This window comes from Bos indicus, chromosome 24 (assembly GCF_029378745.1).
Source record: "Bos indicus isolate NIAB-ARS_2022 breed Sahiwal x Tharparkar chromosome 24, NIAB-ARS_B.indTharparkar_mat_pri_1.0, whole genome shotgun sequence".
Taxonomy (NCBI): Eukaryota; Metazoa; Chordata; class Mammalia; order Artiodactyla; family Bovidae; genus Bos; species Bos indicus.
Genome location: NC_091783.1, coordinates 15692442 through 15717789, shown reverse-complemented (window position 1 = coordinate 15717789; position 25348 = coordinate 15692442).

Sequence of the window (25348 nt, the reverse complement as noted above, 5' to 3'; positions counted from 1 at the left end):
CTAAAACTCCTGCTTTCTATGTGGATGCTATTAACTCAATTTGTTGTTATGGATTTATATTTATTGCCTGTGACTCATTCCCTGTATTTTCAGTCAGAGAAGGTCCTTTCTTCATCAGCTGTCCACCAAATAATCAGTATTTCCTTAATATAATAATGTTAATCTTTGATATGTTATGATTTTAATTGTGAAATGCTGCTCATATTTCCTTTTTTTCAACAGATTTCCTCAGAAATAATGTGTCATATAAAGTTTCAGTTCAGTCACTCAGTCGATAAAGTTTACGAGATTTTAATATTTTATAGATTTTTTAGTGATAAAACCAGTATTAGAAACCTGTATGTTTAACCTTGGCACATGCCTTTATTGCTAAATACAAAATCTTTGTAAGATCAACATCAATTTTAAGTAAAAAGACAGGGCCAGGGTACTATTTATCTCAAAATGTAGTCCCAAGTCATAATCACATTTATTATAATTTATTCTTTGTGTATACTCTTAGGTGTGACACCTGTCTTTGCCAATAATATCCATAATACTGGAGAGCAGATAATGTAGTTTCAATCTTCTTTAGCCTCACCCATATTGTTTGGGACAAAGCCCAAAAATATATGAGTGTTTACTCCTTATGGAGTTACCAAAGGATATAGAGAGGAGTAAGAGAATGCCAGAGTAAGAGGTTGCCAGATTCATTGACAAGCATCTTGGCAAAATGTTTTACCTGAGAAGACAGCATGACACAGAAGATTTTGAGTCAAAGGGAGGTGGGTTTTCATCCCATCTCTGTTGTATGCTAGCTGTATAAACTTGGGCAAGTACTTACATTTCTTTAATGCTATTTTTTTAACCTGATAAAAACAGTTAATAATAATATTTAACTCACAGAGGTACTGTGAGTATTAAATTAGACAATGAACAAAAATAACTTTATACCACTCTGACAAAATTAGACTTTGCAAAAAACATTACAAAATGTTTTCTTCCTTTGAAGTGTTGTTGCCCCATGTGTGTTCCTCGATTGCTCTATCTGAATCAACTTAAATGCTGTTAAAAATGCAGATTCTTTGACATGTCTCCATTTTGTATCAATGTCTTTGTGAATTAGACCTGGGGAATCGGCCCCCTACTCAGCAAATTGAAACCCCAGTTGTTTCAATAACAATGAAAGCTAGAATAAAAGTCTTTTTTTTTTTTTTTTTGGTTAAAAAGAAAAAAGCTGGAGAGAGAGAAAGGGAGAAAGAAGGTGCAAACAACACAGCAGAAGTCAGTAGGAGGCCCATGACCAGTGATTATCCCAGCAGGATCTAAGAGAAGGATTGGCTGGCTGAGCCCCTGCTGTTGCATGGCTCACTTGCTCAACAGCTCTGCAGAAGGCTGACTTGAAACCTCCAACAATCCCAGGAAAAATTTTCAAATTTATGTAATACGTGTTCCAATGGACTTTAAATAATTTTGTTCCGTTGTGCTATTTGGGCTTTTTAATGGATTTATTTAGTGGAAAAAATCTTTGTGGATGAAAGACAGGAATAAATGGCAAAAATTTCTTCAGAAAGAAAACTGAATTCCTTTCTGGAAGAAAAAAAGAAGAAAGTGGTTTTTTTTTTTTTTTCTTTGCAAATAGTGGGAATCTGTCCAGATCTTTCCATCTGAAAGTGATGCTGCTTTGTGTCTCTGACTTTTATCGTGTACAAGGCAACATTTCATTTTATGGAAAATCATCTTGCTGAGCTCACCTTCCAAAACTAGTCATTTCTAACTGGAGTCTACGATATACCTAACTTCATGGCTTTCCTTCAAACTATAGTAGGTCATAAAAATTAAATGCTTACATTAAGGTGATACAGTCATGCTATGCCCTAAACCCTGTCGTAAACAGCAAAGGATAGTGTGATTCCTAAACATCAACAAGGAAAGAAACAGGTTTCCAATTTCTATATGTTAATGACTGGCTCATAGATACTAAATAATTAAGGAGCAAAGAATCTGGTAACTTACTCAACACAAGGTTGCATCCAATGTTATTGAAAACTAGCTGACATCCTTACCCTGCAAACAACTCAAGACAGGTGCAAATGAAGACTCAAAATGAACACAAAGAACCAGCCCTGTTCCTTGGGGCTGTCTTGCCTGATTAATCGGTGAAGATCTGGCCCTCACTGACAACTGCCAAAGAACAGATAGCAGCACAAATCAGCCCATCAGAATGCAGAACAAGTGACAATCAGACTTCAGAGGCCAATTTTTTCTAAACCAGTGGGCAGTGACAATAAGGGTAGTTTTGCTGTGCTGAGAGGCAAATAATCGGTTGCCCACCCCCTGCCCTACTCTCCAAATGTGTTTAGATCACTAATGAAAATGAGTCCAGAGGCTTCCCAAGGGCCAACATTTTGCACATCAGAAAAACAACATACAATTCAGCTTGAGCAGCAAGTCTCCTCAGACACCATACAGGGCTGCTGGAATAGGAGAAGAAGCTTGCAGGTCAAGAGAGGCATGAATTCTTAATGCCCCAGGAGTCCAAGGACAGAATAGGAGGGGGCAGTTTCAAATTCAATTATTTATCAAGTTTATTTATAAAAATAAACCCAATATCTAGACTAATTGGTGCATATAGGAGAATAGCATGTATATCAATAAATAATGTAAATGATTTAGGTCTCCACAAAATTTTCTTCACCTTGTATCTTATGAATAAAACTTAACTCATCTGGCAACATAAAACATCTGGTGCCATATATTTCTGTTTTATGAATACTGCCGCAAGACACAAATATAAGTAGGATAAAAACTCATCACCTATGAAGAAAATTTATTTATTCTTCTAAATAAAATTTTAAATAACAATAACATGATAGCAACTGTAGTTTAATAGATTCCCATATACTATATATTTCAAGTAATATAAAAGAAAGCATACCAACTCCATATGCACATAAATACACACCTACTTACATGTATTTTTAATCCTTATGATAATATTGTAAAGTAGGATTTTACTGTAATGTAGTATCCTCATATTGTAAAGTAATAGCCTCATTTTATAAGTGGAGATTAAGAGATTAAGTATTATGTCCAAAATCAAACATTAAGTAAGTAGCAAAGCTGAGATTAGATCCTAGAACTTTATATTATTTAACCAGTTGTTGGTATCTTAAAATGCATAGATCAAGAGAAGTGATCTTATAAAATTCATCTCTTACATGTCAAATTTTGGAATCAAGTATTATTCATCATTCTTTTTATTTAAAAAGTAATATATAAAAATGATATCTTTGTCTTTGGTTGTACAAGTTATGATATTTAACACCTGATCAGATTTACACGACCACTACCACGATCAGGATACAGAATGATTCCATCACCAAAATAATTTCCCCTTGCTGTCCTTTTATAGTCAAGTCTTACCCTAACCCTTAACTCCTGGCAACCACTGATCTTTTCATTATCTTTGTTTTGTGGTTGTTGTTGTTGTTTTCCAGAACATGTTAGAAAGGGAATCATATAGTATGTAACCATTTTGATACTGGATTCTTTTAGTCAATATAATGCCTTTGAGATTCACTTATGTTGTTACATGTATCAGTGTCTCATTTTTTTTTTTTTTTGGAACAGTTTTATTGAGTTTCAAATACCATAAAATTCCTCTTTTAACCTGTACAATTAAATCATTTCCTTAACAAAGTTTTGTATGAACATGAGTTTTAATTTCACTTGGATAAATACCAATGTATAAAATTCTGTGTTAAATGGTAAATTTAAGCAAAACATCAAAAGACATGGCTAAACTGTTTTCCAAAATGAATACACAATTTTCTACTCCCAGCAGTAATGTATGAGGATCCCAGATACTTCTCATACTTGTCAGCATTTATATTGTCAGGGTTTTAAAAGGCATTCTAACAGTGGTACCACTGTGGTAGGCAGGGAAGTAGTAGGAGGGTGTTCCAGGATGGTGGGACACATGTGCACTCGTGGGTGATGCATGCTGATGCATGGCAAAACCACCACAATATTGTAAAAAATTATCTTCCAATTAAAATAAATTAATTAATTAAAAAATAATATAATCAAATGAAATTAGATAAGGGAAGAGAAATTAGGAATAAAGGATCAAAATTTAAACATTCAAATTTATCAGAATAAGCACAAACACACTCAACAATGTAAAGAAGTCATAGATAACATAATATAAAGATGGCATACATTTGCATAACAAATAATTAACAAAAGCCAAATAAAGATAAATACAAAGAGAATTATAATTAAACATAAATATGATATCAATGAGTATAATTGTTCTAAGCTTAAGTAAGAAAAGTACTTTCAGAATTGATCATAGAGCATAATTAATATAAGTTCCGAACACAAGACTCTGGAATCCTCAAGACTTTGGAAATGCTAAAAAAAAAGCAAAAAATGGAAAAAGTGCTATTCACAAGTGGTTTAAAAAAAAAAAAGTAAACAAAGTTATTCTATCAGAAAACAGAATGTAGGCATCATTCTGTCACTAAGACATCTCAGACTCTTCACGACCCCATAGACTACAGCATGCCACTCTCCTCTGTTCTCCACTATCTCCAGGAGTTTGTTCATATCCATGTCCATTGCAATGGTCATGCTATCTAACCATCTAATCATTCTCTGCTGAGCTCTTCTCCTTTTGCCTTAAATCTGTCCCAGCATGATGGTCTTTTGCAATGAGTTGGCTCTTTGCATCAGGTGGCCAAAGTATTGGAGCTTTATAGGGTCAGTCCTTATAGTGAATATTCAAGGTTGATTTCCTTTAAAAGGATTGACTGGTTTCACCTCCTTACTGTCCAAGGGACTCTCAAGAGTATTCCATTACCACAATTCAAAAGCATCAATTCTTCAGCCGTCAGCCTTCTTTATGGTCCAACTCTCACATCCAAACATGACTATTGGAAAAACCATAGCTTTGACTATGCAGATCTTTTAAGGCAAAGTAAGGTCTCTGTTTTTAATATGCTGTCTAGGTTTGTCATAGCCTTCATTTCAAGAAGCAAGTGTCTTTTAATTTCATGACTGCAGTCACAATTTACAGTGGTTTTGGAGCCCAAGAAAAGAAAATCTGTCACTGCTTTCACTTTTTCCCCTTCTATTTGCTCTGAAGAATTTAGGTAAAACATATTAAAAAGAGATGAAATATACTTCACAATGACAAAGAGTATAGTACAGAAGACTAATCAGTTATGATTATCTATAAAATCAAGCAACATGTTCTAAAAACTCATAAAGCAATATGGAAGTAGACAAAGACACATTGAATGACTTTAATTCAACTTTCAGTTCACAACAGATAGGAAGGAAGAAAAATAAGATGAAAATAACAATATGTAAGATCAAAATAACTGTAATAGGGTCAGTATAACTAACTATCCTGAGCACTATTTCTTTAAAATCAGAAAATACAATAACAATATTAGCAGTAAACTGACCCATATTAAACTACAAATAAAACCTGAAAGTTTTCAAAAATAGTACTTGGTTTATTCTATTATCATAGGCTATTGAAACTAGGAGCTAATAACAAAAATGTAACAGACACAAAAATAAGGACAAGTATACCGTATCAAAATGTTTTTAAAAAAATCTTAAAAATTATTGGAGATAATCAAGTAATCAAAATGAATTTCTTAATAGCCAAAAAATAACAACAATAATAAAATCACATAGTAGAACCTATGGGATAAAGCTAATGAGTATAGTCATAAATATTTTAACAAAAAATTATTGAGCAAAAATTTATAAGGTAAAGTCCAGGTTTAATCATGTAAGTTATAGAGAAAACAATTGTATGTAAACAGAAGGAAGAAATGCTATATATATTAAAGTATAAATTAATAAATTAGAAAAATGAAAATCAATTAGGACCCTGGCTCTTTGGAAGGATTAATTTCGAAGAATTAAAAATATTGATCTTTCAACAGGTTTGGTATTGATCATTTGTTTTATGAAGTTGTATGATGTTAAATGAAGAGAATTTAGGATTGGTAGCCTTTGAAATAAATGTTACCTCCTTCAGTTATTGTAACAACCAAGAAGCTCTACATGTTTCCAAAGCTTTCTGAGGGACCCAGCTGATAATCTTTAAGACGAATTTTTTTTATGAAATAATAAAATTAGAGAGATAGCCGATTCATTAACAAAATGAACAAATTTAGGGAAGTAATCAGAGGTACAGATAAAATGACAAGAAAATTAATGTTATGTTTTAGTTTGGTTTGCCCCAGTGGCACATCCTCAGAGGGTTCCAGTGCAAGTAGTTTTTTGGTGGAAAAGAGGGATAGCAAAGGAAAATAGCTTCATAAAGGACTGTCATCAAGAAAGCTATCACCATGGGGAGGTAGCTAAAGTTTAATCAAGGAGATAGTTTAAAGCACAAGCCTCAGATTTACCTCACAATATGTACAGCAACTTCTGTCAGTCACTGAACATTGTTCCCAGAAGCTATTACTTAATTCCCAGGCATTTCCAGGCTGCCTTCCACAGCTTAGACAAAGCTTCCTGCAAATAAATGCAGATGCTGACTGGAGAAGTGCTGAGGGACACAGGCCGGGCACTGACTGTGGCTGCTTACTGTATTATTTTGCTCAAATCTGTGTGAGAATGTGCATAAAATTGATTAATTCCAGGACAAATACAAATTATTAAAGCTGAACCCAGAAAATAATATCTAAACAGACCAATTGCTATAGAAGTAAAAGAAAATAGCCAAGTGATTTACTACCCCCATTACCAACCCCTATGTTTGAAAACGAACGAGAAAAATTGGTCCAAGTTTCAAAAGAAGAATTTAACCAGATCTTTTAGGAACAAGTAACATCAACATTTTAAACAAGAGTACAGACAAAAAGCAAAAACTGAGAAAAGCTTCTGAGTAAAACAAAAGATGATAAAAGTAAATGATAACAGATATTGTGCTCCTTGTAAATATACTCAACCTCCTAATCACATCAATCTCCCTAAGTAATCTATAAATGTAAACTAAATGCACCTTAAAAAAAAAAAAAAACTCTGTAATTACCAGGAGTAGATTAAAATAAAAGAACAATTATTATATTATAAAGTATTAACAACCTCCCCCCAAAAAATCTGGAAATAGAGAATAGTTATTTGTGATTCTCTAATGCAATTGTGTGACATCTTAAAACACATGGTGATTAGAATCAGTTGATATTAGCAGAATAGATAACAAAGAAAGAGATAAGAACACTTAGAAATTTATAGACAACAATACACACATCTTCAGATACATACACATTATGGACATATACATAGCACATAATTAGATAGAAGGACATTAGCACATCCTTATTTATTTAACTTATTGTCACCTTCTTTATTTAACTTATGTGGAGAGTACATCATCCAAAATGCTGGGCTGAATGAGGCACAAGATGGAACCAAGATTGCCGAGAGAAATATCAATAACCTCAGATATGCAGATGACACCACCCTTATGTCAGGAAGTGAAGAAGAACTGAAAAGCCCCTTGATGAAAGTGAAAGAGGAGAGTGAAAAAGTTGCCTCAAAAGTTAACATTCAGAAAACTAAGATCATGGCATCCAGTCCCATCATTTCATGGCAAATAGATGGGGAAACGATGGAAACAGTGAGACACTTTATTTTCTTGGGCTCCAAAATGACTGCAGATGGTGACTGCAGCCATGAAATTAAAAGATGCTTGCTCCTTGGAAGAAAAGCTGTGACCAACCTAGACAGCATATTAAATAGCAGAGACATTACTTTGCCAACAAAGGTCCATCTAGTCAAAGCTATGATTTTTCCAGTGGTCATGTATGGATGTGAGAGTTGACTATAGAGAAAGCTGAGCTCCGAAGAATTGATGCTTTTAAACTGTGGTGTTGGAGAAGATTCTTCAGAGTCCCTTGGACTGCAAGGAGATGAAACCAGTCCATCCTAAAGGAAATCAGTCCTGAATATTCATTAGAAGGACTGATGTTGAAGTTGAAACTCCAATACTTTGGCCACCCGATGCAAATAACTGAATCATTGGAAAAGACCCTGATGCTGGGAAAGATTGACAGTGGGAAGAGAAGGGGACAACAGAGGATGAGATGGATGGATGGCATCACTGACTCAGTAGACATGAGTTTGAGCGAGCTCCAGGAGTTGCTGTTGGACAGGGAAGCCTGGCATGCTACAGTCCATGGGGTCACAAAGAGTCGAACACGATTGAGCAACTGAACTGACTGACTACATCCCTATATAATTGTGATCTGGTAAATGTTTACCAAATTCACAAAGGAGGAAAAAGCTGTGAACTTTAGTGTTTGCCAGTTAATATGATACAAAAACTCCCACCACAGTAAATTCCAAGCTAAAAACATGTCTCCAAACACAAAACTGGAGATATGAGGTATCAAATCATTCTACAGTATTTCTATTAAACATATCTGTAGATGCACATGACCTCAAAGGCATAAATAACAGTAACTAGAAAAAGGTGAGTTTCTAAAACTTGTTTGCTTGTTTAATTTTTGTTTGATTTCTTGATTTTTACAGATATATATTATTTTTTAGTGAGGACTATGAATGCTCAAAATTCTCCAAGCCAGGCCTCAGCAATATGTGAACCGTGAACTTCCTGATGTTCAAGCTGGTTTTAGGAAAGGCTGAGGAACCAGAGATCAAATTGCCAACACCCACTGGATCATGGAAAAAGCAAGAGAGTTCCAGAAAAAAATCTATTTCTGCTTTATTGACTATGCCAAAGCCTTTGACTGTGTGGGTCACAAAAAACTGTGGAAAATTCTGAAAGAGATGGGAATACCAGACCACCTGATCTGCCTCTTGAGAAATTTGCATGCAGGTCAGGAAGCAATAGTTAGAACTGGACATGGGACAACAGACTGTTTCCAAATAGGAAAAGGAATACGTCAAGGCTGTATATTGTCACCTTGTTTATTTAATTTATATGCAGAGTACATCATGAGAAACATTGGGCTGGAAGAAACACAAGCTGGAATCAAGATTGCAGGGAGAAATATCAATAAACTCAGATATGCAGATGACACCACCCTTATGGCAGAAAGTGAAGAGGAACTCAAAAGCCTCTTGATGAAAGTGAAAGTGGAGAGTGAAAAAGTTGGCTTAAAGCTCAAAATTCAGAAAACTAATATCATGGCATCTGGTCCCATCACTTCATGGGAAATAGATGATGGGGAAACAGTGGAAACAGTGGCAGACTTTATTTTTCTGGTCTCCAAAATCACTGCAGATGGTGACTGCAGCCATGAAAGTAAAGGACGCTTACTCCTTGGAAGGAAAGTTATGACCAACCTAGATAGCTTATTCAAAAGCAGAGACATTACTTTGCCAACAAAGGTCTGTCTAGTCAAGGCTATGGTTTTTCCTTTGGTCATGTATGGATGTGAGAGTTGGACTGTGAAGAAAGCTGAGCACCGAAGAATTGATGCTTTTGAACTGTGGTGTTGGAAAAGACTCTTGAGAGTCCCTTGGACTGCAAGCAGATCCAACCAGTCCATTCTGAAGGAGATCAGCCCTGGGATTTCTTTGGAAGGAATGATGCTGAAGCTGAAACTCCAGTACTTTGGCCACCTCATGCAAAGAGTTGACTCATTGGAAAAGACTCTGATGCTTGGAGGTATTGGGGGCAGGAGGAGAAGGAGATGAAAGAGGATAGATGGCTGGATGGCATCACTGACTCGATGGACGTGAGTCTGAGTAAACTCCAGGAGTTGGTGATGGACAGGGAGACCTGGCGTGTTGCGATTCATGGGGTCACAAAGAGTTGGACATGACTGAGCAACTGAACTGAACTGAACTGAACTGATGGTTAAGAATTGGATTAATCTTAGAAATTTCAAAATTTGCTCTTGGGAACCAAAACAATCTAGCTCTAGCAAGTCATGACTTACATAGAAATTCAGAATGGAATAATTTGGCAAATAAAATAAGCTATTATAAGAAAGTGCTGAAGATAAGCCTGGTCTCTCATAAGCGTTCTTAAATTAGCTTTTGTGTATGTTAAAGATTAAATTTCAAATTTCCAAAAAAATAAATAAATAAAGATTTTTCAGTATATGAATTAGAGACAACTGAATAGTCATCTTAAAAAATAATAAACTCAATTTTTGCTTCAAATTCACTCCAAAGTATACACCAAATGAAAAAAAAAAAAAAAATCAAATGTAAGAAAAAAAACAAACTAGAAAACCAGAATTGTTTCTGAATGTGTTCTTAGGGTTTGGAAGGACTTTCACTCGAGAAGCCATAAAAGAAAGTATTGATAGAATTCAGTTATGTAAAAATGTAAATTGTGTGAATAAATCATATTAAAGTTATGTATGTATATATAAATATTTGTGAAAGTGTTGTTACTCAGTCATGTCTGACTCTTTGCAACCCTATAAACTGTAACCCACCGTGGCTCCTCTGTCCATGGAATTCTCCAGGAAAAAACATTGGAGTGGTAGCCATTCACTTTACCAGGAGATCTTCCTGACCCAGGGATCAAACCTACGTCTTCTGCATTGCAGGATAAAAGTAAAGCGGTGAAGGCCAATATTTTACCATCTGAGCCACCAATATTTGTAGCTCACTGAAAAAGGAATTAATTTTCTTAACAGAAAATAACTTACATGAAGTGATTTCTTAAAAGTAAATAAGTAAAAGACCATCAAACCAATAAGACAAATTGGCAAGCGAAATGGTTCAAATTCACACTAAACTAAGGAAATACTTTTATAAACCACTTTATTGGGGGGGGAGGGAGAAAAATGCTTTATTTCTCAAAGTGTTGGTGAGGTTACAATGCAACAGTATTCTTACAAATTGTTGATAGAAAATACATTGGTCCATTTTCTATAGAGTGAAATCTGACAACATTTAACCAAATTTAAAAGAAAAAAAGAAAACATACACTGTTTGACAGGAAATTCAATTCTTCTAATTTACTTTACCGGTATTTTCTCACATATATAACAATTTCCTTTACACATTTTTGATCATAGTAAAAGGTTAGAATCAACTTAAATATTGTATTCACATAATGAAATTCTATGTACTTATGAAGGATTAGGCAATTCCCACGTCATTGTATATAAATATCTACAAGCTTTATTGCTCAATACTATAGAAAAACTTTGAGATTGTATACATGACTTACTACCATTTGTATAATACATGTGTTTATAAACATTTTCACAAATTGTCTATGATTATAAGCTTGTGAATTGGTAGCAGTGGTTACTGTTAGATGTGGATCTACATGAAATGGGAAAAGAATGGGAGAACAACAATTTTTTATATTATATACCTTTTCATCATGTGAATTATACATTGACTTCATTTATTAACTATTAAAAAGTAAATAACATTAACTTTAAAAATAGGTGGAAAACCCGCTAAGACTTACATAAATAGAAACATAAATCAGCTAATTAAATTAAGAAAATTGGGTAGTTATTCCAGATATTTTTGTAAATATCTATATATAGTTTCATACATGCAACTGAACACCTCCTGGGATAAAAATCTTACATGAGAATTCAACCACTTTTAGCACCTTTATGGGAAACAATCTTTTCATCACTCTTGAGGATTAAATACAATGATGGTGAAATCCTAATATTGTACTTGGAAGCCATAATTTAGTTTGGAGTCAACTCAGCTTTTCTCTAATGGAATTTTCGATCCAAGTCTGTTGGATCATGGAAAAAGCAAGAGAGTTCCATAAAAACATCTACTTCTGCTTTACTGACTATGCCAAAGCCTTTGACTGTGTAGATCACAACAAACTGTGGACAGTGCTTTAAGAGGTGGGGAATACTAGGCTACTTTTCCTGCCCCTTGAGAAATTTGTATGCAGGCCAAGAGGCAACAATTAGAACTGGACATGGAAGAATGGACTGTTTCCTAATTGGGAAAGGAATACATAAAGGCTGTATATTGTCACCCTACTTATTTAACTTATATGCAGAGTACATCATGAGAAACGCTGGGTTGGATGAAGCCTAAGCTGGAATCAAGATTTCTGGGAGGAATATCAATAACCTCAGTTATGCAGATGATACCAATCTTATGGCAGAAAGTGAAGAACTAAAGAGCCCCTTGATGAAAGTGAAAGAGGAGAGTTAAAAATCTGGTTTAAAACTCAATATTAAAAAAACTAAGATCATGGCATCTGGTCCCATCACTTCATGGCAAATAGATGGGGAAACAATGGAAACAGTAAGTTCTTGGGCTCCAAAATCATTGCAGATGGTGACTGCAGCCATGAAATTAAAAGACACATGCTCTTTGGAAGAGGAGCTATGATCAACCTAGATAACATATTGAAAAGCAGAGACATTACTTTGCTGATAAAAGTCCATCTAATCAAAGATATGGTTTTTCCGGTAGTCATGTGTGAATGTAAGAGTTGGACTATAAAGAAAGCTGAGTGCTGAAGAACTGATGCTTTTTTACTATGGTGTTGGAGAAGACTCATGAGAGTCCCTTGGACTGCAAGGAGATCTGACCAGTCCCTCCTAAAGGAAATCAATCCTGAGTATTCATTGGAAAGGCCGATGTTGAAGCTGAAGTTCCAGTACTCTGTCCATCTGATATGAAGAACCGACTCACTGAAAAAGGCCCTGACGCTGGGAAAGATTGGATACAGGAGGAGAAGGGGATGACAAAGGATGAGATGGTTTGATAGCATCACTGACTCAGTGGATGTGAGTTTGAGCAAGCTTCAGGAGTTGGTGATGAACAGGGAAGGCTAATTTCCTGCAGTTCATTGGGTCACAAAGAATTGGACATGACTGAGCAACTGAACTGAACTGAATGCAAGTCTGATAGGAATAAAACTCACTTAAATGAAACACCAAGACAAAAACTTGATGGCCTTCTTACTCTGTGCATAACATGTACTGTCTAGATCATACATTTAGAATTTCAATTTCAGGGCAAATTTTATTTCAAGATAATACCACTACTGGTAAGTAGAAAGAATTCCACTTCTGGGTATTGATTGAAAGCAAATGAGGGTGCATGTGTCTATTTTTATTTCCAGAATCACATTATTTAACTAAGTGACCATCACAGTGAAGTCTCCCCTAACCTATCCTCAAATATGTAAAAATTAAAATTCTATCCATGTAGCATCCTATCAGTTAGATTTAGAGCTAATGTAATTTCCAGATATGAAGAAAAATTCTCAAAGATACTTATTGTTATTAATAACATTAATAATACTTTTTTATTCTCTTCATAGGCTCATTTTTCTCTATTTTCACAAATGAATTTTTAATATATCAATTGATTTTTCTTAGGCATCATTCTATCAAGACGACATATTACTTTGCAGAGTTAATGAAAAACAATAGTCTCAACAGATATACAGGGAAAGTCCAACAAATGGGAATGGACAAGCTAGTTTAAGCAAAAATAAGAATTGTCCCAATCTCATTTTTATCCTGCTAAATCTTAATTAGACTTCTGGTAAGCTGCATTAGTGTTAATACGGATTAATGTCAGAGTGATAAGAAGAGCATACAAATCAATAAATGCTGCTGTATCAATATATGAACAGAGACACAAATAGCCATTTTGGTTCTTAACGGTGAACTCATTATAGAGTTAAATATTTACTATGTGGATTTGAAATACCTTGAAAAGCAGGGGGGAGGGGTCATAGTTACACTAAAAAGAGTTTGGTGAAACTTCACAGATAAAGGTAAACCTTAAATGATTTACAAAGCTGTTCTTAGGATTTATTTCACAATTCTGTCATAGTTTGGAGTCTTGTCCTTAGGTATTGGGGACATAGAGTAATGATTAATCAATGAATATAATCAATTTTTTTTTATTATTTTTATGGAATGTGTAGAATATTTTGCCCCCACCTCTGAGGGGGTTCAATGGCCCCTTGAGGACCTTAAAGCATTGTTAAGGAGGAGAAATAGAGTAAGACTGGAAACAATTAGAAAGTAGCATATGCCAGTTGTATTCAAGGAAAAAAAGAATCCCCAGATAATGGCTTAAACAGAGATATTTATTTTAAAAAGATAGCAGTCTGGGACTATGAGTTCTACATGGGTTGATGAAACGCAGGAGTCTCCCAGTTCTCTGTTTGCTATCCCTTTGCTTTGTTCTTCAAATTCAAGATCCAGGATGAATCCTGTTCCACACAGTAGAGGCTGTGGGGAATGAGAGGGAATGCCTATTCAGTTTAGGGAAGCCCCTTAAAGTAATATACACCGCTTCTACTTAAATCCTGTTGAAATACACATAGTCATGTAGTCAGGTAAAACTACAAAGAAGTTGAGAAATGTAATATTCATCTCATTGAAAATGAAAACAGATAAAAATGGAAGATTCTTTTTACTAAGGAACAAGAGGAGGATATACACCAGAAAACGAATAGCAGATTTATGGGTTCAGTTAAGTTCAGTCACTGAGTTATGTCCAACTCTTTGCAACCCCACGGACTACAGCATGCCAGGCCTCCCTGTCCATCACCAACTCCCAGAGTTTACTGAAAATCATGTCCATTGAGTCGGTGATGCCATCCAACCATTTTATTCTCTGTAGACCCCTTCTTCTCCTGCTTTCAATCTTTCCCAGTAATAGGGTCTTTTCCTAGTGAGTCAGTTCTTCCCATTAGGTAGCCAAAGTATTGGAGTTTCAGCTTCAGCATCAATCCTTCCAATGAATATTCAGGACTGATTTCCTCCAGGATGGACTGGCTGGATCTCCTTGCTGTCCAAGGGACTCTCAAGAGTCTTCTTCAACACCACAGTTCAAAAGCATCAATTCATTCAGCTTTCTTTATACTCCAACCCTCACATACATACAGGACTACTGGAAAAACCATAGCTTTGAATAGTGGGAGCTTTGTTGGCAAAGTAATATCTCTGCTTTTTAACATGCTGCCTAGTTTGGTCATAACTTTTTTTCCAAGGAGCAAATGTCTTTTAATTTTTTGGATGAAGTCACCATTTGCAGTGATTCTGGAGCCACGCCCCCCACCCCCCAAAATAAATTTGTCACTGTTTCCAATGTTTCCCCATCTATTTGCCATGGAGTGATGGGATCAGATGCCATGATCTTAGTTTTCTGAATATTGAGATTTAAGCCAATTTTTTCACTCTCCTTTTTCACTATCATCAAGAGGCTCTTTAGTTCTTCTTTGTTTTCTGCCATAAGTGTGGTGTATCTGCATATCTGAGATTATTGATATTTCTTCAGGTAATCTTGATTCCAGCTTATGCTTCATCCAGTCCAGCATTTATAATGATGTATTCTGCATATAAGTTAAATAAGCAGAGTGGTAATATACAGCCTTGATGTACTCCTTTTCCGATTTGGAACCTGTCCGTTGTTCCATGTCCAGTTCTAACTGTTGTTTCTTGACCTAAATACAGATTTCTCAGGAGGCAGGTAAGGTGGTCTGGTGTTTCCATCACTTTAAGAATTTTCCATAGTTTATTGCGATCCACACAGTCAAAGACTTTGGCATAGTCAGTAAAGCAGAAGTAGATGTTTCCTGGAACTTTTGCTTTCTTGATGATCCAATGAATCTTGGCAATTTGATTTCTGATCCCTCTGCCTTTTCTAAATCCAGCTTGAACATCTGGAAGTTCACGGTTCAAATACTTTTGAAGCCTGGCTTGGAGAATTTTGAGCATTACTTTGCTAGCTTATGAGATCAGTGTAATTGTGCAGTAGTTTGAGCATTTTTTGGCATTGCCTTTCTTTGGGATTGGAATGAAAACACTTTTTCCAGCTGTGGCCACTGCTGAGTTTTCCAAATTTTTTAGCATTTTGAGTGCAGCACTTTCACAGCATCATCTTTTAGGATTTGAAATAGCTCAACTGGAATTCTATCACCTTCACTAGCTTTGTTTGTAGTGATGCTTCTTAAGGCCCACTTGACTTCACATTCCAGGATGTGTGGCTCTAGGTGAGTGATCATACCATCGTGGTCATCTGGGTTGTGACAATCTTTTTTGTACAGTTCTTCTGTGTAGTCTTGCCACCTCTTCTTAATATCTTCTGCTTCTGTTAGGTCTCTACAATTTCTGTGCTATATTGTGCCCATCTTTGCATGAAAATTTCCCTTGGCATCTCTAATTTTCTTGAAGAGATGTCTAGTTTCTCCCATTCTATTGTTTTATGCTATTTCTTTGCATTGATCACTGAGGAAGGCTTTCTTATCTCTCCTTGCTATTCTTTGGAACTCTGCATTCAAATGAGTGTATCTTTCCTTTTCTCCTATGTCTTTTGCTTCTCTTCTTTTCTCAGCTATTTGTAAGCCCTCCTCAGACAACCATTTTGCCTTTTAGCATTTCTTTTTTTGGGGATGGTCTTGATCCCTGCCTTCTATAAAATATCACAAACCTCTGTCCATAGTTCTTCAGGCACTTTGACTATCATCTAATCCCTTAAATCTATTTATCACTTCCACTGTATAATCAAAAGGGATATGATTTAAGTCATACCTGAATGGTCCAATGGTTTTCCCTACTTTCTTCAATTTAAGTCTGAATTTGGCAATAAGGGGTTCATGATCTGAGCCACAGTCAGCTCCCAGTTTTATTTCTGCTGACTGTATAGAGCTTCTCCATCTTTGACTGCAAAAATATCATCAATCTGATTTTGGTATTGACCATCTGGTGATGTCCATGTGTAGAGTCTTCTCCTGTGTTGTTTGAAGAGGGTGTTTGTTATGACTAGCATGTTCTCTTGGCAATACTCTATTATTCTTTTCCCTGCTTCTTTCTGTACTCCAAGGCCCAATTTACCTGTTACTCCAGGTATTTCTTGACTTCCTGCTTTTGAATTCCAGCCCCCTATAATGAAAAGGACGTCTCTTTTGAGTGTTAGTTTTAGGAAGTCTTGTAGTTCTTCATGGAACCACTCAATTTCAGCTTCTTCAGCACTACTGGTTGGGGCATGGACTAGGATTACTATGATATTGAATGGTTTGCCTTGGAAATGAAAAGAGATCATTCTGTTTTTTTGAGATTGCACCCAAGTACTGCATTTTGGACTCTTTTGTTAACTATAGTGGCTACCCCATTTCTTCTAAGGGATTCTTGCCCACAGTAGTAGACATAATGATGACCTGAGTTAAATTCACCCATTCCAGTCCATTTTAGTTCGCTGATTCCTAAAATGTCAATGTTCATTCTTGGCATCTCCTGTTGGGCCACTTCCAATTTGTCTTGGTTCATGGACCTAACATTCCAGGCTCCTATGCAATATTGCTCTTTATAGCATCAGACTTTACTTCCATCACCAGTCACATCCACAGCTAGGTGTTGTCTTTGCTTCAGCTCTATCTCTTCATTCTTTCTGAAGTTATTTCTCCACTCTTCTCCAGTAGCATATTGGGCACCTACCGACCTGGGGAGTTCATCTTTCAGTGTCATACCTTTTTGCCTTTTCATACTGTTCATGAGCTTCTCAAGGCAAGAATACTGAAGTGGTTTGCCCTTACCTTCTCCGGTGGACCATGTTTGGTCAGAACTCTCTACCATGACCCTTCCTTCTTGGGTGGCCCTATATGGCATGACTCACAGTTTCATTCAGTTAGACAAGGCTGTGGGTATTTCAACCTTTATTTGTATTTCATCATTAATGTTCTTTTGTGTTGCAGGATCCAGTACAGAATACAGCCTAGCATTTAATTGCCATGTTTCTTTAGTCTCCTTAAATTAGTGACAATTTTTTTGTATTTCCTTGTTTATCATGAACTTGATACTTGAAGAGTACTAATCAGGTATTTAATTGAAAGTCCTTTGGTTTGGCTTTATCTGATGGTTTCTCTTGATTAGACTGGGGCTATGGATTTTTTGTGAAATGTACCTGAAATGTGAATTGTCCCTATAATGAATCATGTCAGGGAATTCATGATATAAAACTAACTTTTTCCTGGTGATGTAACACTTGATTACTTGGCTGTGGTGGTGGTGTCAAATTGCTTCACTATAAAGTTACAATATTTTCATTTTCCATGCTGTGCTCTCTGCAGGTGAGACAATAAACCCAGCTCATAGTGAGAGGGAGAGAAGTTAAACTCCATGTCCTTAAAGAAAGAATATAAAATAATTGTATATGTTAAAACACCTCAATTTTTAATACACATTATGAAAAATCATGTTAAAATGTTCAAATATCATAACTTTCCTTCAAGCTCACTCACTAATTTTATTATATTTATTTAAATACTTTCTTGTTATTGTGTAGTTTCTCAGTCATGTCCAACTCTTTGAGACCCCATAGATTGCATGTAGCACACCAGGCTTTCCTGTTCTTCCCTATCTCCTGGAGTTTGCTCAGTCTCATGTCCATTGAGTCAGTGATGCCATCTAACCATTTTATCCTCTGTTGTACCCTTTTTCTCCTGCCCTCAATTTTTCCAGCATCAGAGTCTTAAGTGTCAACTCTTCACATCAGTTCAGTTCAGTTGCTCAGTCATATCTGACTCTTTGCAACCCCATGGACTATAGCATGCCAGTCTCCCCTGTCCATCACCAACTCACATTAGGTGCCCAAAATATTGGATCCTCAGTTTCAGCATCAGCCCTTCAAATGAATATTCTGGATTGATTTCCTTTAGGGTTGACTGATTTGATATCCTTGCTGTCCAAAGGACTCTCAAGAGCCTCTACAGTACCACAGTTGGAAGGCATCAATTCTTCAGGGCTCAGCCTTTTTTTTTATTATCCAGCTCTTACATCTGTACTACACCACTGGTGAAACCACAGCTTTGACTATACGGACTTTTGTAGCAAACTAATTTCTCTGCTTTTTAATTTGCTGTCTAGATTTGTCATTGCTTTTCTTCCAAGTAGCAAGCATCTGTTAATATTATGGCTGCAGTCACCATCTGCAGTGATTTTGAAGTCCAAGAAAATAAAGTGTGTCACTGTTTCTATTGTTTTCCCATCTATTTGCCATGAAGTGATGGGACCAGATGCCATGATCTATGTTTTTGAATGTTCAGTTTTAACATTTAAATAATTATTTATTTTAAAATAATGTATTATATTCAATCCAATAGACCAAAATATTGTTTAAACTTATAGGCATATTAAAAATTATTGATTACATGTTTTATATTCTTATACTAAGACTTTGAAATCCAGTGTGTAGGAACTAGCACATATCAATTTAGATTACTTCAAGTACTCAGTAGTCACATATGCTTAGTGGCTGTCTCTTTGGATGGAACAATGCCAAATATTTTTTCTTTTTTAAAATTTAGATGCAATTCTTTACAATACTATATTAGTTTCAGGTGTTCAGTTCAGTTCAGTTCAGTCACTCAGTCATGTCCAACCCTTTGTGGCCCCATGAATCGCAGCACGCCAGGCCTCCCTGTCCATCACAACTCCCGGAGTTCACTCAGACTCACGTCCATCGAGTCAGTGATGCCATCCAGCCATCTCATCCTCTGTCGTCCCCTTCTCCTCCTGCCCCCAATCCCTCCCAGCATCAGAGTCTTTTCCAATGAGTCAGCTCTTCACATGAGGTGGCCAAAGTACTGGAGTTTCAGCTTTAGCATCAGTCCTTCCAAAGAACATGAAGGGCTGATCTCCTTCAGAATGGACTGGTTGGATCTCCTTGCAGTCCGAGGGACTCTCAAGAGTCTTCTCCAATACCACAGTTCAAAAGCATCCATTCTTCGGTGCTCAGCTTTCTTCACAGTCCAACTCTCACATCCATACATGACCACCGGAAAAACCATAGCCTTAACTAGACAGACCTTTGTTGGCAAAGTAATGTCTCTGCTTTTCAATATACTATCTAGGTTGGTCATAACTTTCCTTCCAAGGAGTAAGCGTCTTTTAATTTCATGGCTGCAGTCACCATCTGCAGTGATTTTGGAGCCCAGAAAAATAAAGTCTGACACTGTTTTCACTGTTTCCCCATCTATTTCCCATGAAGTGATGGGACCAGATGCCATGATCTTCGTTTTCTGCATGTTGAGCTTTAAGCCAACTTTCTCACTCTCTTCTTTACCTTCATCAAGAAGCTTTTGAGTTCCTCTTCACTTTCTGTCATAAGGGTGGTGTCATCTGCATATCTGAGGTTATTGATATTTCTCCCAGCAATCTTGATTCCAGCTTGAGCTTCTTCCAGTCCAGCATTTCTCATGATGTACTCTGCATAGAAGTTAAATAAGCAGGGTGACAATATGCAACCTTGACATACTCCTTTTCCTATTTGGAACCAGTCTGTTGTTCCATGTCCAGTTCTAACTGTTGCTTTCTGACCTGCATATAGGTTTCTCAGGAGGCAGGTCAGGTGGTCTGGTATTCCCATCTCGTTCAGAATTTTCCACAGTTTCAAAAAGTTTATAGTTTATACCCCATTTAAAGTTACTATAAAATATTGGCTATATTCCTTGTGCTGTATAATTTATATTGTGGTTTATCCATTTTATGTGTAGTAGTTTTTAACCCTTTCTGTCTTCCCAGGTAATTAATCTAGTAAAGAATCCACTTGCAATGCAGAAGGCCCTGGTTCAATTCCCAGGTCAGAAAGATCCTCTGGAGAAGGGATAGGCTACTCACTCCAGTTTTCAAGATCTTCCCTGGTGGCTTAGATGGTAAAAAATCTGCCTGCAATGCACAAAACCTGGATTCAATCCCTGGGTTAGGAAGATCCCCTGGAGGATGGCAAGGCAACCCATTCCAGTTTCTAACTCCTAATCCTCCACCCATATTTTGCATTTCTCCCCTATGTTCTCCCACAGGTAACCATTAATTTTGTTCTCTAAACATGTGAGCCTGTTTCTGTTTTGTTATATTCATTCATTAATTTATTATTATTATTATTTTAAAGATTCTACATATAGTGATAACATACTGTATTTCTCTTTCTCTGACTTTTTCACTAAGCATAATACCCTCCAGGTCAATCCATATTATCTCATTCATTTTATGGTTGAGTAGTATTCCAGTGTGTGTGTGTGTGTGTCTGTGTGTGTCTGTGTGTGTCTGTGTGCCTAGACATATATACAAAAAATTAATTCAAGTTTTTGCATAAGCTGGATCTAGTAGAGCTTAGTTGTCTTTAACTTCATTCAAAACTATTTTACTAGATTGTGTTGTGAAAGCTGTCATATCAATATGAATTTTTAAAAGTTATCAAAATTGGTGAATTTTTGTGTATACATTTTAATATTGAAGATGGAAGAAAAGAAGCAACAATTTTGCCATGTTATGCTTTATTATATTAAGAAAGATAAAAACTCAAGTGAAATGAAAAAAAAAATTGTGTAGTTTATAGAGAAGGTCCTATGACTAATTGAATGTGTTAAAAGTGGTTTGTTAAATCTTGTGCTGATGATTTCTCCCTGGACCATGCTCTATGGTCAGGTAGACCAGTTGAAGTTGATAGCGATCTAATTGAGGCATTAACTGAGAACAACCAATGTTATACCTTGTGAGAGACAACCAAGATACACAAAACATCTAAATCAACCAATGAAAATCACTTGTACCAGCTTCTGTTAATCACTTTCATCTTTGGGTTCCAAAGAAGTTAAGCAAGGAAAAAAAAAAAAAAATTCCTGACCTTATTTCTGTATGCAATTCTCTACTTAAACATAATGAAAACATTCTATTTTTAGAAAAAATGATGGGAGATGAAAAGTGGATACTGTACAGTAATGTGGAACAGGAGATATCATGGGAAAGTGAAATGAACCACAACCAACCACACCAAAGGCCAGTCTTCTCCAAAGAAGGTTATGTTGTGTATATGGTGGGATCAGAAGGGAGTCTTCTGTCATTTGCTCCTTCTGATAAACCAAATAATTAATTCCAACAAGGACTGCTTCCAATTAGACCAACTGAAAGCAGAACTCAGCAAAAACTACTTGGAATTAGTAAATAAAAACCCATAAACTTCCATCAGGATAATACAAGACCTATGTTTCTTTGATGACCAGGCAAAAGCTGTCACAGCTTGGCTGGGAAGTTCTAATTCATCCACCATATTCAGCAGACATTGCATCTTTGGATTTCCATTTATTTTGGTCTTAACAAAATTCTGTTAATGGAAAATTTTCAATTCCCTGGAAGACTGTAAAAGGCACCTGGAAAAGTCCTTGGCTCAAAAACATAATAAGTTTGGAAAATTAAATTATGAAGTTGCCTGAAAAATGGCAGAAGGTCATGGAACAAAACAGTGAATAGGTTGTTCAAAATCTTTGGTGAAAATTAAAAATATGTCTTTTATTTTTATTTAAAAACCAAAGAAACTTTTTGCTCAACCCCATATATGCCTATGTCACATCTTCTTTACTCATGTGTCTATTGATAGACATTTAGGTTGCTTCAATATCTTGGCAGTTGTAAATAATGCTTCTATGAATGAACTGGTGCTTTGAATGTTTTCCAATTAGCACTTTTGTTTTCCTCAGGTATATATCCAGTATTGGTATTTCTAGATAATATAGTAGCTCTATTTTTTTATTTTGAGGAATTTCCATACTGTTTAACACAGTGGCTTCACCAATTTATATTCCCACTAACAGTGCACAAGGATTCCCTTTCCCCACATTGTGGCCAATATTTGTTATCTGCGGTCTTTTTGATAATAGCCATTCTGAAACATGTGAGGTGCTGTCTTGTGATTTTGATTTGCATGTCTCTGATGATTAGTAATGTTGTGCATCTTTCCATGTGTCTTCTTTGGAAAATGTCTATCCAGGCCTTCTGTCCCTTTCTAAATCAGATTTTATTTTCTTATGTTAAATTATATCAGTTCATATATTTTGGGTATTAATCCTTTTATCAATCACAGAATTTGAAAATATCTTCTCCCTTTCAGTGTCGAAGATCCCCTGGACAAGGGAAAGGCTACTCACTCCAGTACTCTAGCCTGGAGAATTCCATGTGCTGTATAGTCCATGGGGTCACAAAGAATCAGACACAACTGAGTGACATATCAGTTCATATACTTGAGTTATTAATCCTTTTATCAATCACAGAGTTTGAAAATATTTTCTCCCTTTCATCAGTTTATATTTTTATTTTGTTGACAGTGTCCTTAGCTATCCGAAAGCTTTTAAGTTCCATTAGGTTCCATTTGCTTAATTTGCTTTTGCTTCTTTTGACTTAGGAGACAAATCCCAAAAGATATGATTTGCTATGATTTATGTCAAAGAGTGTTCTGATGACATGTTCTTCTAATTCTAAGACCTTTATGGTTCCAGGTCTTAAATTTAGGTCTTTAACCCATTTTGAGTTTATTTTTTTAAATGGCATAAGAAAACGTTCTAATTTCTTTCTTTTACATGTAACTGTCCAATTTTCCTGGGACCACTTGTGGAAATAATTATCTTTTCCCTGTTATATATTCTTGTCTCCTTTGTCATAGATTAATTGACCACAAGTACATGGGTTTACTTCTGATCTTATTCTGCTCCATTGATCTACATGCCTGTTTCTGTGCCAGCACCATACTGTTTTCATTATAATACCCTAAAGTCAGGGAGTATATAAATGTTTTCTGTTTTCATCTTCTTTCTCAGGATTGTTTTGGTTATGTGGGTTCTTTGGATTTCCAAACAGATTTTGAAATTATTTGTTCTAGTTCTGGAAAAATGGCATTTTAATTTTGGTACAGATTGCATAGAATTGGCATTTTGCTTTGGATAGTAGGGTCATTTTAACAATATTGATTCTTCCAACCTAAGAAAATGTCATATCTTTCCATCTGTTTGTGTCATCTTCAATTTCTTTCATCAGCATTATAGACTCAGAGTATGAGTCTTTTGCCTTTTTACTTAGACTTGTTCCTAAGTATTCTATTCTTTTTGATGGAATTGTAAAGAGGAGTGTTTAATTTTTGTGACAGTTTGTTGTTAGAGTTTAGAACTGAAACAGATTTTTGTGTATTCATTTTGTATGCGGCAACTTTACCAAATTTGTTAAAGAGCTGCTGTTTGTGGTTGGTATCTAGTATTTTCTATATACAATAATATGTCATCTTCAGAGATAGATTTAATTCTTCCTTTCTAATTTGATTTTTTTTTTCTTTGTCTTACCTGATTACTGTGGTTGCTGCTGCTGCTGCTGCTGCTGCTAAGTCGCTTCAGTCGTGTCTGACTCTGTGTGACCCCATAGACAGCAGCCCATCAGGCTCCCCTGTCCCTGGGATTTTCCAGGCAAGAACACTGAAGTGGGTTGCTGCCGGCAAGGTGGAGGCGTGAAGACCTCCACCCATGGCAAAGGTCATGAAGAAGGAGGCTCGACATACACAAAGGCGGGATCGAGCCTTAGGAGTCCCCCTGGATATTCTCGAGCATCTACCCCCAAAAACCAGAGTCTGCCTACTTTACTGCTTTGTGCTCTCACCTCTGACTTTACTAGGGGCTGTCCTCCACCACCCTCTCGCTCTCTCTGATAAGGAGTTAACTTACAGCTCCAGTTAATGAGTTCCTGGGCATTAGGAGTGTTTAAATCCAAACCCCTCAGATAGCTCTCTAACTCACCTGACAAGTTTACCCGGACTCCTACAGCTATGCATATGATTGTTTACAGTCTCTCAGCCATGAGAGGCATGGGAAGCTTAAGATATTCAAATAGCTTAAAGCCTCTCAGAGAGTTAGAAACTGTCAGAATAAAACTAGTAAAAGATTTCATTGATGAGCCAATGCTTGCTGCCAAGTTTCCACATCCCCTCTATTGTATCCTTGAATGTGTATTAATTAATATAGTTGGTATGTAGAAAAAATAAGTAGTGGCTTTGGTGTTAGCAACTTTAGACCCTTAAGGTAATAAGTTCTTTCCTTTGTTGTAAACCCACTGCACCTCTGCCCTATAGGAATGCAACTTCATGTAACACCTCCGGAGGATGGCGCCAAACCTTAAAATAATTACTCTTAGAGAAAATAAGTCTTACGGTTGACAAACCTTTGTCAAGAGTCATAAAATGTTAATAGGCCTTCTGGCCAGATGATGTAAATCACCTAAACCATTTGTATATGATAAATTTGCAGGAAAGAAACCCTGGTTTTGATAAGGATCAATGACTGCTGACTTTGCATGGTTTCACGCCCCCTATTATCCTCTATGTACAACTTATGGTATAAAAGCCCGTGTTGAAAATAAAGCTGCAGGCCTTGCTCACCAAAGCTTGGTCTCACCATGTCATTCTTTCTTTTCACATTCTGGCTGAGTCTCCATCTGGAGCGTGGAGGTCCTCTGTGACCATTTATTTGCCTGGGCTTCTAAGACCCACTCGATAAGGTGTCTAAGGTGGGACACCTTCCGCTATTCGAGAGGGCGCCTGCGGCCTCCGTGGTCAGAGCTACCCTGGTGTCATAGGTTAT